Below are 17640 nucleotides of genomic sequence, written 5' to 3'. Positions count from 1 at the left end.
AGAAGAGAAGAAAAAAAAAAGGAAAGAAAAAAAGGGGAGAAATAGAGATTGTCCAAATCTTCTCTCTCCTCCACATCATCACCAAAGATTGTCCAAATCACACAAAGGAAGAAAAAAATCGTCCCTAGGAGAGAGAAAAAAGAAGAAAAATAAATTAGAAAATAAAAGGAAAGAAAATAAGCAAAAAATTATAGGAAATTTTTCAAAATTTATTTCTCTCTTCTCTCTCCTCCATCTTAGCACTTTTGGACTCAAAAGATCTCACAATCAATTGTGGGTTTCTCTCTTTTAGGAAAGAGAAAATTGTTACCCTACCTCTCCATTCCCTATAAATACAACTCATGTAAGAGGAGGACACAATTCATTCTTCTTCTAGTTTTCTTTAGTTGCTCTCTCTCTTCCTCTTTCTCTCTTTAGTTCTAGTTCTTCTCTATTTTTGCTTTAATCACTTTTGTAATATTTTTTTTTATGTCAATTAATGCAAGCACTCTTTTATTTTTATTCAGTTCTTTTTATGTTTATGATTTATGCAATTGAGTTGTAATTTTTTAAGTTATAGTTCTAGGCTTAGATCTAGGTGACAAGATCACGAGCTGTGGAGCAATTTTTTTTTTCAAGTTCAAGCATTGATTCAAGTAAGTAGGCTCCTTCAGTAGTCTTCTCTCCCCCCTCTCATTCCCTCTTCTGACTACCCTTTCTTTCTTAATTTAGGATTTTTATTTTCAGTTGTTACATTATTGCTATCCCTCTCCCCCAAGGTTCATGGCTAGTGTATGTGTTGGCTTTGCCCCTCCTAGCCATAGAACCATCAATTTATTATTTTATTTTAATTGTCTCCCTTTCCCTAAAGCCAAGTAGAGAAACCCTTGTAAGAGTGACTCTCTGGTCAAGTAGGGAAGCTCATATTATGATGCATCCCTCGGGCTAAGTAGAGAAACCTACTTGTGAGTCTCTCTCTAGCTTTATCCCCTTTCTTTTACTTTATTTTTATTTCAGCTTTTATTTTTTCCTTTATTATTATTATTTTTAATTGCATGGGTTGTTTATTTTCAGTTATTTATTTATTTATTTATAATTGCGTGGCTTGCGTCTTTAAATTCTTAGATGACGAATGGTTAGGACGTTATTTTTAGGATAGTAATTAGAATTGGATCACAATCATTAATCAGTTCACTTTCGCATTATTAAAAGAAATAAAAAATAAAGTGGCTGCTCTCCCTGTGTTCGACCCGTAGCTACACTGATCCGTACGCTTGCGGTTACATTTAAAATCTCAAACAAGTTTTTGGCGCCGTTGCCGGGGAGACAGTTCCATGTTATTTTTCACTTTCTTTTGGTAAATCGGAGTGCTTTGTTTGCTTTGCTTTATATTTTTCCTTTTCTTTTATTGAATTCCTGAGAAGAACAACTTGCAATAATAGTTGTATCAGTGGAGGTCGCCATGCCTCACAGTATGATAAAGACAGGTTTCGCCCTGTAGCAGTACCTCAGGAATTGACCTGAGCAACCCCGGATCCCTGTCGGTAAGCTCCCAAAAACCAAAAAAATAAAAAATAAAAAATAAAAAAAAATCAAAAAAATAATAATAAAAAAAAAGTTTTGCTATCCATTCTTTTGTGCTTGTCTTACTTTAGTTGTGGGTAGTTTTTCTGTTGCATGAGTGTTAAGTGGGTACGTAATACTAAGAATCGGTTAGAAAGAAGAGATCCAACAAGTAGTGACCCTATACGCTTGCTCTCTTTAAAACCCTTCAATATGGGAGACCAACAGCAAAACCCTTCACCTAAATCTCTGAAAGATAGGTTCTACCCTGCTAGAACAGTCCAACCTTCCTGCATAGTTCTACCACAAGCCCAGGGCAATAATTTTGAACTCAAATCTCAATACATCACTATGTTGCCCCACTTCCATGGGTTGACCTATGAGGATGCATACCTATTTCTAAGGGAATTTATGTGTTCTAATTAAGATCCAACAGCTTTCTGATGATGCTGTTAAGCTTAGGTTTATCACTTTTGCATTGAAAGACCAAGCTAAGAAGTGGTTTTATGGATTACCCACAAATTTCATAACCTCATGGGAACAGTTCACAGTTGTCTTCCTTAAGAAGTCTTTCCCAACTCACAAGACCAATAAGCTTAGAAGTGATATCCTTCCGTTTAGGCAAAAGCCTAGTGAGTCATTTTCCAAACTTATGGAGAGATTCAAGGATCTACTCCAAGAATGCCCTCACCATGGCCTAGACCTATGGCATTTATGTCAAATAATTTATGAGGGTATTGATTACCCAACTAAACAAATGATAGAGTCTATGTGCCCTGAGGGATTCACATCCTTTACAGATGAAGGAAAGGCATGGGAATTCTTACTTAACTTAGCTGACAAAACCCGTGAGTGGGAATCAACCCAAGAGAGTGAAAGAACTATAGGAGGAAAACGATATTTTGTGGATGGGATAGTAGCCAAGGAAGCCCATTTGGATAGCCTAATCAAGAGGATCGAGGCTATTGTTCCTAGAGAGCCATCATCAGTCAATTTGGTTAAGATTTGTGCTTGGTGCCAGTCCCCTGGACATGTCATAGAAGAATGCCCGAACACCTCTGGGGGCACTTCTAATGATAGTGTTAATGCCTTATACCAGAATAATCCATATAGTAACACATACAATCCAGGATGGAGAAATCACCCAAATTTCTCTTGGAATCAGGGCAACCAAGCAGGACCTTCCAATTTCTATAATCAAGGTCAACCTGGACCCCAAAGGCCTCCCTTTGCACAACAATCTTTTTCCCAAAATACTTTTCCTAGGTCAAATGTAGGACCTCAAGCGAGTTTTCCTAGGGCCCCTCTCCTATCATCTTATCAGCAACCCCCTGGGTTTACCAACACTGGAGAGGCAAGTAGAATTAGTGACTTAGAAAAAAATATGGCCCTCCTCATGACAAGCCATCAAAATCTTACGAGAGAACTTACCCAAGTTGTCTCAATTATGCGTGAGAGGGAGAAGGGAACTTTACCCAGCCAACCAGAGCCTAACCCTAGGCATCATCAGCCTGTTAGTTTACAAGGACCAACTAATGCACCACTGAATATAGTACAAGGTCAGACTCAACAAGGGCCCTCTAACCAATGTAATGTTGTTTATGCCCTTAGAAGTGGTAGAGAGTACCTACAGAGCATTCCTAAATCTTCCCCATCTATTACTCCTGTTAACTCTTCTTCAGTTGAGGACACAAATGTGCCTCTTGTTCCAGGTTCGTCTGATGAACCTAAAGATTTTTCTGAAACTAAAGATGATTTGGTTGAGGAAACCAAAAAATGATTCTTCTGAACAGGGGCAAATCCCTAACAGTCCTTATGTTCATCCTGTCCCATTTCCTAATCGCTTGGTAAACAAAAAGAAGACTGCCTCCATGGATAAAATTTTAGAAGTCTTCAAAAAGGTAGAAGTAAACATCCCTCTTTTGGATGCCATATCCCAGATCCCCGCCTATGCAAAGGCACTGAAAGATTTGTGTACTCACAAACGTATCACTAGTGTGCCCAAAGAGGCGTTCTTGGCAGGTAACATTAGTTCCATAATTACTCAGCCTATAGCAGCCAAGTATAAGGATCCAGGGAGCCCTACCATATCTTGTGTCATAGGCAACACCTATATTGAGCATGCCTTACTTGACCTTGGCGCAAGTGTGAATCTTTTACCTTACTATGTGTACAAGCAACTGGGATTAGGAGAATTGAAAGCCATTGGAACTACACTTCAGTTGGCAGATAGGTCTGTTAAGATTCCTAAAGGGATGGTTGAGGATGTCTTACTAAAGGTGGGGGAATTTATTTTCCCTGTTGATTTCATTGTGTTAGATACTAAGCCCTTCTCAACCAAGGATGAGATCCCAATAATTCTAGGAAGACCATTCTTGGCTACCAGTAATGCATTAATCAATTGCCGGAATGGTTTCCTAAGATTATCTTTTGGTAACCAAACTGTTGAGTTTAACAAATTTAGGATTGGCAAGCAACCACATATGGAAGAAGAGATCAATATGCTTGAGGATTTTCTGGATTTTTCTGATGATTTAGTTACCAACTTTGATATTGATTTTGATTCAGAATTCCAAGAGTGTATGGATGAGTTGGATGATGATAGTGAAAATTTCTTTTCTGAAGTCTTGAGTCTTCACACACTTGTGGAGCCCTTAGGACCCCTTTCCAATTCCATTCCCAAACCTTCCATAGTTGAGCCCCCAACGCTAGATCTTAAGGAGTTGCCATCTAATTTGAGATATGCCTTCCTAGGGCCTGACCAGACTCTTCCTGCAATAATTTCTTCAAATTTGACTTCTAACCAGGAAGAGGAGTTACTTAAAGTGTTAAAAGATAATAAGGAAGCCCTAGGTTGGACCATGGCTGATATCAAGGGTATAAGCCCTTCCATTGTACAACATCATATACATCTTATGGAGGATTCCAAACCATCCACAGAACCCCAAAGAAGAGCTAACCCAGTGATGATGGAAGCTATTAAGAAAGAGATCCTAAAGTGCTTGGATCATGGAATAATTTGTCCTATTTCTGACAGCCAATGGGTAAGCCCAGTTCACGTAGTGCCTAAGAAGTCTGGTGTGACTGTAGTTCCTAATGCCAATAATGAGTTGATCCCTACCCGCATCCAAACAGGATGGCGAGTGTGCATAGACTACAGGAAACTTAATGCGGCAACCTGGAAGGACCACTTCCCATTGCCATTCATTGACCAGATGTTAGAGAGGTTAGCTGGACATGAATACTATTGTTTCTTGATGGATATTCCGGATATAACCAAATCCCAATTGCTTTAGAGGACCAACATAAGACCACTTTTACATGTCCATATGGAACATTTGCTTACAGGCGTATGCCCTTTGGGCTTTGCAATGCCCCTGCTACGTTCCAACGATGCATGATGAGCATTTTTTCTGATATGGTCGAAAAATTCTTAGAAGTATTTATGGATGACTTTTCAATTCATGGGAATTCCTATTCTGAATGTCTTCATCATCTTTCCCTGAGTTTTGAAAAGGTGCATATCTAAGAATTTGGTTTTAAATTGGGAGAAATGCCATTTTATGGTTAAATCTGGTATTGTTTTAGGCCATGTAATATCCAAGGAGGGAATTAAGGTAGATAGAGCCAAAGTGGATTTAATTGATAATTTACCACCTTCTCAATCTGTTAAGGATGTTCGGTCCTTTCTAGGGCATGCAGGCTTCTACAGATGGTTTATTAAGAACTTTAGTCAGTTAGCCCGACCTCTCACCTCATTACTTGCCAAAGATCAAACTTTTGAGTTTTCTAAAGAGTGCCTAGAATCCTTCAAGCAACTTAAGAAGGAGTTGACCAATGCACCCATTGTTCAACCACCTGTTTGGACTGAACCTTTTGAATTGATGTGTGATGCTTCGGATTTTGCCATAGGAGCAGTTTTGGGTCAAAGGATTAATAAGTTGCCCACTGTCATTTACTATGCTAGTAGGACCTTAAATGATGCACAACTCAATTATACAACCACTGAAAAAGAATTTTTAGCTGTTGTGTTTGCATTAGAAAAGTTTCGGTCTTACTTAGTTGGCTCACATGTGGTGGTGTATACTGATCATTCTGCTCTCAGATACCTAGTTCAGAAGAAGGATGCCAAAGCCCGTCTCATTAGGTGGGTTTTACTTTTGCAAGAGTTTGATTTAGAAATTAGGGATAAGAAAGGAGTTGAAAACCTAGTTGCAGACCATTTATCCCGGCTTCCCAATTCCTTGACTGTTGATTCTCCAGTCAACGAGAACTTTCCAGATGAACAATTATTTGCAATGTCTAGTGAACCATGGTTTGCTGACATTGTCAACTTCTTAGTTTCAGGTGTGACTCCGGATCACTGGTCTACTCAAGATAAGTATAGGTTTCATTCCCAAGTTAAACACTTTTTCTGGGATGATCCTTATTTGTTTAAGATATGTCCGGATCAGATTATCCGACGATGTGTTCCTGATCATGAGCAACATTCTATTCTCTCTTTTTGTCATGATCATGCATGTGGTGGACACTTTGGACCTAAGAAGACTGCCGCAAAGGTTCTCCAATGCGGATTTTATTGGCCCACTCTTTTTAGAGATGCTTTTGATTTTTGCAAGGCTTGCCCTGCCTGCCAGTCTTTTGGCCGTATCAATAAAAGGAACATGATGCCCCTCAACCCTATTTTCGTAGTTGAGATCTTTGATATATGGGGCATCGATTTTATGGGACCATTCCCTAATTCCTTTGGGAATTTGTACATACTTTTGGCCGTTGATTTTGTTTCTAAATGGATAGAGGCCATACCTTGTAAATCTAATGATCACAAAGTGGTGGTCCAGTTTCTCAAAGAGAACATTTTTTCCCGCTTTGGTGCACCACGTGCAATAATTAGTGATAGGGGTACTCATTTTTGTAATCGGCCTTTTGAGACCCTAATGAAAAAGTATGGGATCACCCATAAGTTATCTACCCCTTATCACCCTCAAACTAGTGGCTAAGTGGAGGTGTCTAATAGGCAGATCAAACAAATCTTGGAGAAAACTGTTAATCCCAACCGTAAGGATTGCTCCCTTAGGCTCATTGATGCCTTGTGGGCCCATCGGACTGCATTCAAGACTGACCTTGGCCAGTCTCCCTACCGTTTGGTGTATGGGAACGCTTGTCACTTACCAGTTGAGTTGGAGCATAAGGCCTTTTGGGCCATTAAGAAGCTTAACTTTGATTTGTCTGATGCGGGAATTCATCGTAGGCTCCAACTATCTGAGTTGGAGGAACTTAGGAATGAAGCCTATGAAAGTTCTAGAATTTACAAGGAAAAGACTAAAGCTTTCCATGATAAACACATTCTGCGTAAATCTTTTGCAATTGGTGATAAGGTCTTATTGTACAACTCTCGATTGCATCTTTTTCCTGGTAAGCTTAGATCCCGATGGGATGGCCCATTTATTGTTCATAATGTATATCCCCATGGGGCTGTGGAGATTTTGAATCTAGGAACAGGGGTAATTTCGAAGGTTAATGGTCAGCGTTTGAAACCGTTCCTCGAGTTTCCTAATACTAGTAGTGAAGAGGTCATGGATCTCCATGAACCTTTTTACACTGATGACTAATTTTTAATCAGGTATGACCCCCTTGCATTGTCTTTGCTTTTAATTTTTTCCATGCATTGAGGACATTGCATGACTTAAGTGTGGGGGAGGGAAACCAGTTTTTGTTTTTTTTTTCTTTCACTTTGTTTTGTTTGTTTTTCTTTTTATTTTTGAGCTTGCTAAGGATGAAGTCCTACTTTGGCTTTTGGCTAATGATCATACCATTCGGTTGCTTGATGTATGAAAATAAAATTTTTTATTAAGGTACCCATTTTGAACGTATAAAAACCCTGTTGAGAAGAAAGAAACAAGCATGTGTCTTGAGATGGGACTTTCTTTTGAAAAATAAGAGACCCCTGTTTTATGGTGATGGACCATATGTAAGTCTGTGGGTTCCTTATACTTTTGATTTGGAGTTGAGACATTCTTTTTAATTTGGCATGGGTTGACAAATGCACAATTTTAAATGAAATGTGAAATGTGGTATAAAGAAGAATAAGAGTTGATTCCCTTGGAACTAGACAGGGCATTGCGCCTCAGGAAGCGTGGTGTCTTGATCGAAATTCCTTGGGAGGAAACTTCTGAAGTAACTCTAGCATCACTGCCTTTGTGGACATATGCAAAAAGCGAAGCTACATAGTAACTTGGGTGTCTGGTGTTTGCTCCACCATGTCATTCAAGCCAAAAGTAGTGGAGTAGAATAGAGTTTATTAAGCAGAAAAAAAAAAGAGAAAAAAAATGTGCAAATGTCATTATTGCTTGGTAACATGTTTGGTCAAAAACACTCCAACGCCTTAGTCATTGGTTCCCTATTTCTTCACAAGTGGTTTTGCCTTAAGATAAGGATGTTTTGGAAGAGATGAGGTGAGTTCCAAATTAAGAAATATGCTAGTGCCTGGAATTGATAAAGGGTAATAAAAGTTCAAGTGTGGGGTCCCTTGTAAGAGAAATTATCTTTGCTCCGGATCGGTATGAGCCTTACCTTTAGCCAAGGTTGGGATTTATTTATTCTGAATTTTGGGTGTATATTCACTGCAAACACCCACGAGACACAACTCGTCCACTAGGGGTGACCTAGGGGTTTAAAGGCTTGTTGCACATGCTAAGTGCAACCGTGATTCCTAAGAAAGTGAGTTAGGTTTTTTTAATCTTTATTCTATTTCTTTTTGTTTTGCTCGAGGACTAGCAAAGTCTAAGTGTGGGGAAATTCTGATGAGCACATTTATGTGTGAAATCTAGGGTAGTAAAACATGCATTTTACATATTTAGAATGGAGCTACCTTGGTTTTACTCTCTTTTTGTAGGTTTTATATTTTCATGGCCTTAAGGACTATCGGGCACTATATCTTCAATTTTACACGTAAAGAGGTCCTATTTCTTTTCATGGTTGCGAAGAGGACAAAATTCTGAGCAAGATGGACGTGTGCAATTAAAAGTACACATTCGTTTGGTCACTCGTACAAATGATTATTCTTTTCGGGCCAGAAAAAGAATAATGGATCAGAACTGAACCGAGATGCAGAACCAGCCCGTTTGCAATTGTCCCAGAGGTACAAGGAATACTCCAAATGCCAACAAGGATCGATGGACCACAGCCTTAAGTGATTAAAGATTTGTTTTTGGTAACAACAACTACCTAGCTTAGTTGGTGAGCTATGGTGTACAAAATTCCCTTGCTCACCAAGAGGTCTCAAGTTCGAATCTCATGGTTGTTTTTTTTAGAGAATTTGTTGAAGATTTCCTGCTTTTCACTCACTTAAAGCACTAAGGGCATGGAGGGGATTTCCACATCAAATTAGAAGCAAGCAAAATCGTGGAAGCAAGAAGAGAAGAAAAAAAAAAGGAAAGAAAAAAAAGGGAGAACCAAAGATTGTCCAAATCTTCTCTCTCCTCCACATCATCACCAAAGATTGTCCAAATCACACAAAGGAAGAAAAAAAAATCGTCCCTAGGAGAGAGAAAAAAAGAAGAAAAATAAATTAGAAAAAAAAAAGGAAAGAAAATAAGCAAAAAATTATAGGAAATTTCTCAAAATTTATTTCTCTCTTCTCTCTCCTCCATCTTAGCACTTTTGGACTCAAAAGATCTCACAATCAATTGTGGGTTTCTCCCTTTTAGGAAAAAGAAAATCGTTACCCTACCTCTCCATTCCCTATAAATACAACTCATGTAAGAGGAGGAAACACAATTCATTCTTCTTCTAGTTTTTTTTTAGTTGCTCTCTCTTTCTCTTGCTCTCTCTTTAGTTCTAGTTCTTCTCTATTTTTGCTTTAATCACTTTTGTAATAGTTTTTTTTTTATGTCAATTAATGCAAGCACTCTTTTATTTTTATTCAGTTCTTTTTATGTTTATGATTTATGCAATTGAGTTGTAATTTTTTAAGTTATAGTTCTAGGCTTAGATCTAGGTGACAAGATCACGAGCCGTGGAGCAATTTTTTTTTCAAGTTCAAGCATTGATTCAAGTAAGTAGGCTCTTTCAGTAGTCTTCTCTCCCCCCTCTCATTCCCTCTTCTGACTACCCTTTCTTTCTTAATTTAGGATTTTTATTTTCAGTCGTTACATTATTGCTATCCCTTTCCCCCAAGGTTCATGGCTAGTGTATGTGTTGGCTTTGCCCCTCCTAGCCATAGAACCATCAATTTATTGCTTTTATTTTAATTGTCTCCCTTTCCCTAAAGCCAAGTAGAGTAACCCTTGTAAGAGTCACTCTCTGGTCAAGTAGGGAAGCTCATATTATGATGCATCCCTCGGGCTAAGTAGAGAAACCTACTTGTGAGTCTCTCTCTAGCTTTATCCCCTTTCTTTTACTTTATTTTTATTTCAGCTTTTATTTTTTCTTTTATTTATTTATTTAATTTTAATTGCATGGCTTGCGTCTTCAAATTCTTAGATGACGAATGGTTAGGACGTTATTTTTAGGACCGTAATTAGAATTAGATCACAACCATTAATCAGTTCACTTTCGCATTATTAAAAGAAAAAAAAAATAAAGTGGCTGCTCTCCCTGTGTTCGACCCGTAGCTACACTGATCCGTACGTTTGCGGTTACATTTTAAATCTCAAACACCCGACAATCGCGACCACTGCTTCCCCCAAATGGTAACCCAACACCTTACCCCTGTTGGGAAGGGTCGTAGCACGGGATGGTGAAAATCCTAATACCGCATGCTCCTATATGCCAATAGTACAATTGCATAGTGCCACCGCGTCCCATACCACGGGCCACCAATGCACTCGTTTCCAAGCCGGCTACGGCATCTAGTCTATCAATGCATCATGCACAATGATGTCCACATTCAACATATAAACATCTCATTCAATTGGCATTTAGAAAGTAAACATAGCACACATGCATAACAATGTGAGGAATGACTAATCTACATAGCATATTCATGATGGCATGACTAGACTAGATATAATTAAAGGAATGCCAAAAAATGCCTTGAAACAAGGCCAAACGTCCTCTCCCCGCTTACCTGTAGCATACAAGGATTCCCGTTCGGTACGGGTGAGATCCGGTGTGAAACGGGTAGGATTTGGTGAACCTAACATAATTGAGCGGGGTTAGTACTTCACCATTTTGGAATCAAAATTTACACGATCCGATGACAAAATCAAGTTTAGAACGTTAAAAGAAGGTCGCACGTCCGATTTGGGTCCAATCGGATGTAAGAATCACCTTCGGGGTCACACAGGTGGGTCAGACAGGTGGGCTGTCTGGCCCACCGGTTTGGACCGACGGGTAGGGGCCCGCCGGTTGGCCAGTTGGTCTGGCCCGCCAATTGGGCCAGGGGGCCCTGCTAAGACCGACGAGCAGGGTGGCCCGCCAGTTAGCCCGTCGGTTGGGCCCGCCGGTTATGCCCGAAGGCCCTGCCCTCTAAGGTGGGTGCTCACAGGCGAGCTGGATGGCCCACCGGTCCTACCCACCGGTCTTGGCAAGAAAACTACTGTTTCTTTCCAACTTCCTCCATTCTTTGGGGATTCAAATGGGGGCTTTTCCTAACCCATTCTTCACACTTTCAAGTCTTATAGGATGCCTCTAACCTAGATCTAGGTTAGAATCAAGTGATGGGAAACCATCTTACCTTCTTTGCTCAAGAACAACTTCAAACCCTCCAAATCACTTCAAATCCACAATGCTTCTTCCACCTTGTCAATACCTCTTCAAATTGTTCAAGATCAACACATAAATCATCTATTAAACCTTAGATTCATCATTTCAAAGGGGATTTACAAGATCTCAAGAAACCCTACTCGAATCAAGGGTTTAAGCTTGGGTATGGTGAATGTTCAAAGAACCCAACTTTGCTTACCTCTAAATGTAGATCTAGAGTTGAAGATCACTCCTCCGGTGCCGGAATGGGAAGATCAAGCTTCGGCGCCGCTGAAATCCTTCTCTTCTTCCTCTTCCTTCTCTTCCCTTCTTCTTCCCTTTCTTTTCTCTCTCCTCTTTACTATCCTCACCAACGTACGGGTGTCATAAATGGAAAGAAAAGAAAATCCTAAATGCTATATATATACTTCCTAAATAACTGAATAGTGCACATGGATGGGTCACTCAGGTGGGTGGGTGCACCCACCTGTCCTCCCACCTGAGGGCCAAAACTTAGGATTTTGACAGAGTTCGGGCCTGGCGCGAACCCCACCCTAGCGTACGATGTAGTATATGTATATACCTTAAAATATGGCTATAATACCTGCTTTATCCATACATGGCCTTATGGTAGGTGCATGTACATGGCTTAGGCACTCCCGTCTCTTCTAGCACTGGCTCGGACTTGTCGGGGTAGCCGGTATTTAAGGTCACCCTTGCCATCATAGCCCATAAGGAACCCGCTCTAACTCCCTCTAGTTTGGTCCCTGCATGGTTAAACCGGGTCAACCGCGTAATCAGACTGGGTTTAAGAAGTAGGGTATTACATTACCCCCCCTTCTGAAAAATTTCGTCCTCGAAATTGCCTACCTGGTTGATCAAAAAGATGAGGGTACTTGGCTTGCATTTCATCCTCTACCTCCCAAGATGCTTCTTCAAGTGAATGATCAGCCCATCGCACCTTTACATAGGAAATGGAACGGTTGCGAAGGATTTTCACCTTTCGATCCAAAATTTTAGCGGGTTGTTCTGTATAGGTCATGTCAGCTTCAAGGTATTCTGGCTCCACGGGTAATACATGAGAGGGGTCATGAACATATCGCTTCAGCATGGATACATGGAACACATTATGAACATCCCCAAGCGAAGGTGGCAGAGCAAGCATGTAGGCTACTGAGCCAACCTGGGCTAAGATCTCAAATGGTCCAATGTATCTTGGGCTCAACTTCCCCTTTCTGTGAAACCTTTGCAACCCTTTAGTAGGAGAGATCTTGAGAAATACCTTTTCTCCTGGCTGAAATTCAATGTCTTTTCTACGGGTGTCCGCATAGCTCTTTTGACGGGACTGAGCTGCTTTAATCCGCTCTCTAATAACGTCGACTTTGTCACAAGTCATCTGTATCATCTCAGGTCCTAACATTCACCGTTCACCTACCTCATCCCAATACAAAGGAGTTCTGCATTTTCTGCCATATAACGCCTCATACGGAGCCATCCCAATTGTAGCTTGGTAACTGTTGTTATATGCAAACTCCATAAGAGGTATATATTCTTCCCAACTGCCACTCATCTCCATTGTACATGCCCTGAGCATGTCCTCTAATATCTGTATGGTTCGCTCCGACTGACCATCCGTCTGTGGGTGAAAAGCAGTACTCAAATTCAATTGTGATCCCAAGGCACGTTGTAAGCTTTTCCAAAATTTGGAAGTGAACCTTGGGTCCCTATCTGAAACAATGCTCACTGGCACTCCATGTAAGCGCACTATGTTGTCCATGTAAAGTTGTGCTAGTTTGGCCATGGAGAACTTGGTCTTAATGGGAATGAAATGAGCAGTCTTGGTAAGCCGATCAACGATCACCCATATCGCGTCCATTCCCTTAGGTGTACTTGGTAGTCCGGTGACGAAGTCCATTGTAATCCTTTCCCACTTCCATTCTGGTACTGGGAGTGGCTAAAGAGTACCATAAGGTCGATGCCTCTCCGCTTTTACTTTCTGGCAGGTGAGACAAGTTGCCACATACAGAGCTATGGTGACTTTCATGTTTGGCCACCAATAACTTTGTTTGAGGTCTTTGTACATCTTGGTACTTCCTGGGTGAAGTGAGTACTCGGAGCTATGTGCTTCTCGCACTATCTTGTCTTGTATATCCAAATCATCAGATACACACAATCTGCCTCGAAACATCAATGCCCCATCACTGGCTAAACCAAAATCTAGGTCGTTCATTGTTTGATCTTGCACCTTAACTCTGATCCGCTGCAATTCCAGATCCAAAGGTTGCTTTGTTATTACCTCTTGCCTAATTGCTGGATGCACCTGTAGAGCCGTCAAGGATACAGTCAACCATTTAAGGTTTTCTGGTTGAGGTTCAAGCTCTAAGGTTGCCCCTTCATATAAGAGGGTTTCATCCATTAGCATCGCCTCTTGCACTAGTGGTGGGTTGACTGCTAAGTATGAGAGAGACACAGTCTGTGTCTTCCGACTCAATGCATCTGCCACTACATTAGCCTTGCCGGGATGATACTGGATGTCGCAGTCATAATCCTTCATGAGTTCAAGCCATCTCCTCTGTCTCATGTTTAGATCCTTTTGGGTGAAGAAGTACTTCAGGCTTTTGTGATCACTGTATATCTCACACTTCTCCCCATATAAATAATGTCGCCAGATCTTAAGGGCAAAAATGACTGCAGCTAGTTCCAAGTCATGAGTGGGGTAATTCTTCTCATACTCCTTTAGTTGTCGGGATGCATACGCTATTACCTTACCACATTGCATGAGAACACAACCCAACCCAACTTTGGAAGCATCGGTATAGACTGTCATTCCACCTGTGCCTTCAGGAATAGTCAGCACAGGGGCCATCACCAACCTTTCTTTCAATTCCTGGAAGCTCTTCTCGCATCCCTCTACCTAGTCGAATTCCACACCCTTTTTAGTCAACTTGGTCATTGGTGCTGAGATCCGAGCAAAATTCTCAATGAAGCGCTGGTAATATCCAGCCAAACCCAAGAAGCTTCTGATTTCGGTGACATTCTTGGGGCTTTCCCATTCCACTACTACTTTCACCTTATCAGGATCTACTTCGATTCCGGCTTTAGACACTACGTGCCCCAGGAATCCAACTTGTTCAAGCCAGAATCCACACTTGCTGTACTTGGCAAACAACTGTTGATCTCTCAACCTCTGTAACACCATTCTCAAGTGTTGAGTGTGCTCCTCTTCGGTCTTGGAGTAGATCAAAATGTCATCAATAAAAACAATTACCCATTTATCGAGCACATCCTGAAATACTCGATTCATTAGATCCATGAAGGCTGCCGGTGCATTGGTTAGCCCGAAAGATAACACTAGGAACTCATAGTGACCGTATCAAGTCCTAAACGCTGTTTTGGGTATATCATTGCTCTTTATCTTGAGCTGATAATAGCCGGACCGAAGGTCTATCTTTGAAAATACTCTGGCTCCCTGCAACTGGTCAAATAGATCATCAATGCGTGGCAATGGATACCAGTTCTTAATGGTTAGCTTATTTAACTCCCGGTAATCTATGCACATACGCAAGCTGCCATCTTTCTTCTTGACAAACAGCACTGGGGCACCCCAAGGTGAAACACTTGGGCGGATAAACCCCTTTTCCAATAGTTCCTGCAACTGCATCTGCAACTCCTTCAATTCAGCTGGCGCCATCCTGTATGGAGCCTTAGATACTGGAGCTACCCCAGGAGTCAAATCTATGACAAACTCCAACTCTCTATCAGGTGGTAAATGCATCAGATCATCTGGGAAGACGTCGGGAAACTCTTTAGCCACCTTTTCCTCTTCTAGAGGTGTAATCCTTGCATCAACATCAAGTACCAATGCTAAGTAACCCTGACATCCATTTTCTAGCAATTTTACCGCTTGAAGAGCGGAGACAAAGACCTTCCTCACCCTTTTCATTGTATCTGTTCGGTATACCAATTCTTTCCCTTCGTTATCTGTCACCCTAATCAGCTTTTCAGCACACATCACATTAGCTTGATGAGCCGACAACCAATCCATACCCAATATAACATCAAAATTCTTCATATTGAACTTAATGAGTTGTGCATCAAAGTTCTTTCCACCAATTTCCACTGGGCACGGCCCATATACCTCCTTCAACTGTGTAACTTTACCCGTAGGCATACTAACAATCATTCTGTGATCTAAGATCCTGGGTGGCATCCCAAGTTTCTCTGCGAATCTCTTAGATGCAAATGAATGAGTAGCTCCTGAATCGAATAAAACATAGGCTGGTATGCCTGATATGGGTAGGATACCTAATGTAACAATGCATATAATTTCAGCAAGTCATCAATATTAATCATAATAAATTTCTTAATTTAAAATGTACCTGCCACTACTTCTGTACTGGTCTCAGCTTCCTCAGCTGACAGAGCATACATCCTTCCCTGCGGTTGATTCCCCCGAGCTAAGGGAGGTCGGAACGCAGAGGGCTGACTGGAGGGCAAGGCTGGTCTGGCCTGACAGTATTTTGCATAATGCCCATATGAATGACAGTTAAAGCAACGAATCTGAGATGTCGGAACTGGGGCAGGGCCCCTCTGCACTTGACCTATTGAAGATGGAGGTCGAGATGGCCTTGGAGCTGTAGGTGCCACACTAGTGTTCGGGCGAAAAGAGGTGGAACCCGAACCACCAACTGGTCTAGGAGGGTAGCCAGATGGCCTATAGGGCTGCCTATACATAGGCCTAAAACTGTACGATCCGCGGTATGCTTTGGAGGAATTCCCCATATCCTGAAATGGGTTTGTTCTCTTCCACAGTCCAGGGGTGAGGGACTGTTCTCCCCTTTGCTTATCCTCCATGGTCTTGGCCTTCTGCACAATCTGGCCATATTCGGTCAAATCCAAGACCTCAAATACAGACCCAATAAATGCTTTTAGGCCTTTTAGGAAACTCCCTGCCTTCTCTTCAGCTGTCCTCATATGCCTTGGGGCAAAATGGAACAAACTCTCGAATTGTTGTTGGTATTCAAGGATAGTCTTACTTCCTTGAGTTAAGGCCATGAACTCCATCTCCTTGCAATCTCTGAAACTGCGCGGATAATGGTTGTCCAAGAACAACTCCTTGAACTGCTCCCAAGTGGGTTCTGGATGGGCAGCCAACAATATGGGCTTGGAGGCTTGCCACCAAGAATTTGCCTCCTTCTTGAGTTGCAACCCAGCACAAATGAGTTTCTGTGCATTTGTGCACTCAAGCACCTCAAATATCTTCTCTAATTCTTAGATCCATTGGTCCGGTTCCAGAGGATCACTCCCCACCTTAGAGAATACAGGTGGTAAGTTCCTCTTGAATGACTCCACTACCTTTGACGTATTATTCATCGACGGGAAGTTAGGAGCATAAGCCGGATAGTAGGAGTATGGAGGAGGTATCCCATACTAAGGAACACCGAATGGTGGGATTGGAGGTGTACCTCCCACTTGTGGTCCCGTTCCCGACCCTACAGGCGGGTCCTGTGGAGTGAGTACCCGAGGAGGTTGACCCGGTTGAGAAAAGTCCAACTGTTGCTGAATAGCAGTCATAAATGCTTGCTGTTGCTGAAGCATTTGTTGCTGAAAAGCCTGTTGTGACTTCTGAATTATAGTAGCAATATCTCCCGGTGTAATGACCAGTGGAGGGTCCGGGAGTGCAGTCATAGGTGGGTCCCCATATGCCCCACCCTGACCAAGGGTCTCTGGAGGTAGTGGAGGTGAGGTTTGCCCCCACAGAGTGGGACCTCCTGGGATTTTGTGGTAGACCGTCCGAACGAGGACCCCACGAGGTACCTCGGGCATTCCTACCGGATCTAGTACATACCATCGTATCCCTGTACCTGGAACATATCACACACCATATTGGTTAAACACCGTAGAATTGATTTCGACACACAATTTTATGCCATCACGTAAGGTGTTGTAGTGTATGATAGCCTGCAATCTACTGCAACTTAATTCCAAGATACAGGGCCAATGCCCCAACCGGTGTGTCAATGGTTCCACTTGACCATAACACATTAATATTGGAATAATATCAATAACAAGAATCACTATAATCATGCTAGGAGGGGAAAAATTTTCAAAATTTTTCCAAATTTTCACAACCGGTGGGCTGCACCGGCGGGTAGGGGACCGACGGGCTACCGCCGGTCCCAGTACCCCAAACCGGCGGGTAGGGGCCCGCTGGTAGGGCCCGCCGGTCCTGCCCTAGTAAAAACACGAACAGGGCCCTACAGACCCTGTTCTGTCTTGTCTCTTCCCCAACTCCTTTCTCTCTCTCCCTCTCTTCCTTGGGCGATCTTGGAGGTCTCCTTGGCGCTTCTACTCGCGACTTTACTCATCAACTCGGCGCTTTTGAGAAGATTCAACTCTCCCTCCTTCAAG

General features: G+C 41.8%; 1 non-coding gene across 1 annotated transcript; it reads right to left on the bottom strand.

Moving 5' to 3' along the window:
* Nucleotides 1-2134: 2134 nt before the first annotated feature.
* LOC122070855 lies at nucleotides 2135-2241 on the bottom strand. Its single transcript, XR_006137995.1, has one exon. It is a non-coding gene; the product is annotated as a small nucleolar RNA R71 (small nucleolar RNA).
* Between the last annotated feature and the right edge of the window lie 15399 nt (nucleotides 2242-17640).

The sequence above is a fragment of the Macadamia integrifolia genome, unplaced genomic scaffold, assembly GCF_013358625.1.
Source record: "Macadamia integrifolia cultivar HAES 741 unplaced genomic scaffold, SCU_Mint_v3 scaffold_130A, whole genome shotgun sequence".
Classification (NCBI taxonomy): Eukaryota; Viridiplantae; Streptophyta; class Magnoliopsida; order Proteales; family Proteaceae; genus Macadamia; species Macadamia integrifolia.
The sequence above is the reverse complement of the archived record's forward strand: the minus strand, read 5'-3'. Positions and strand labels throughout refer to the sequence as shown.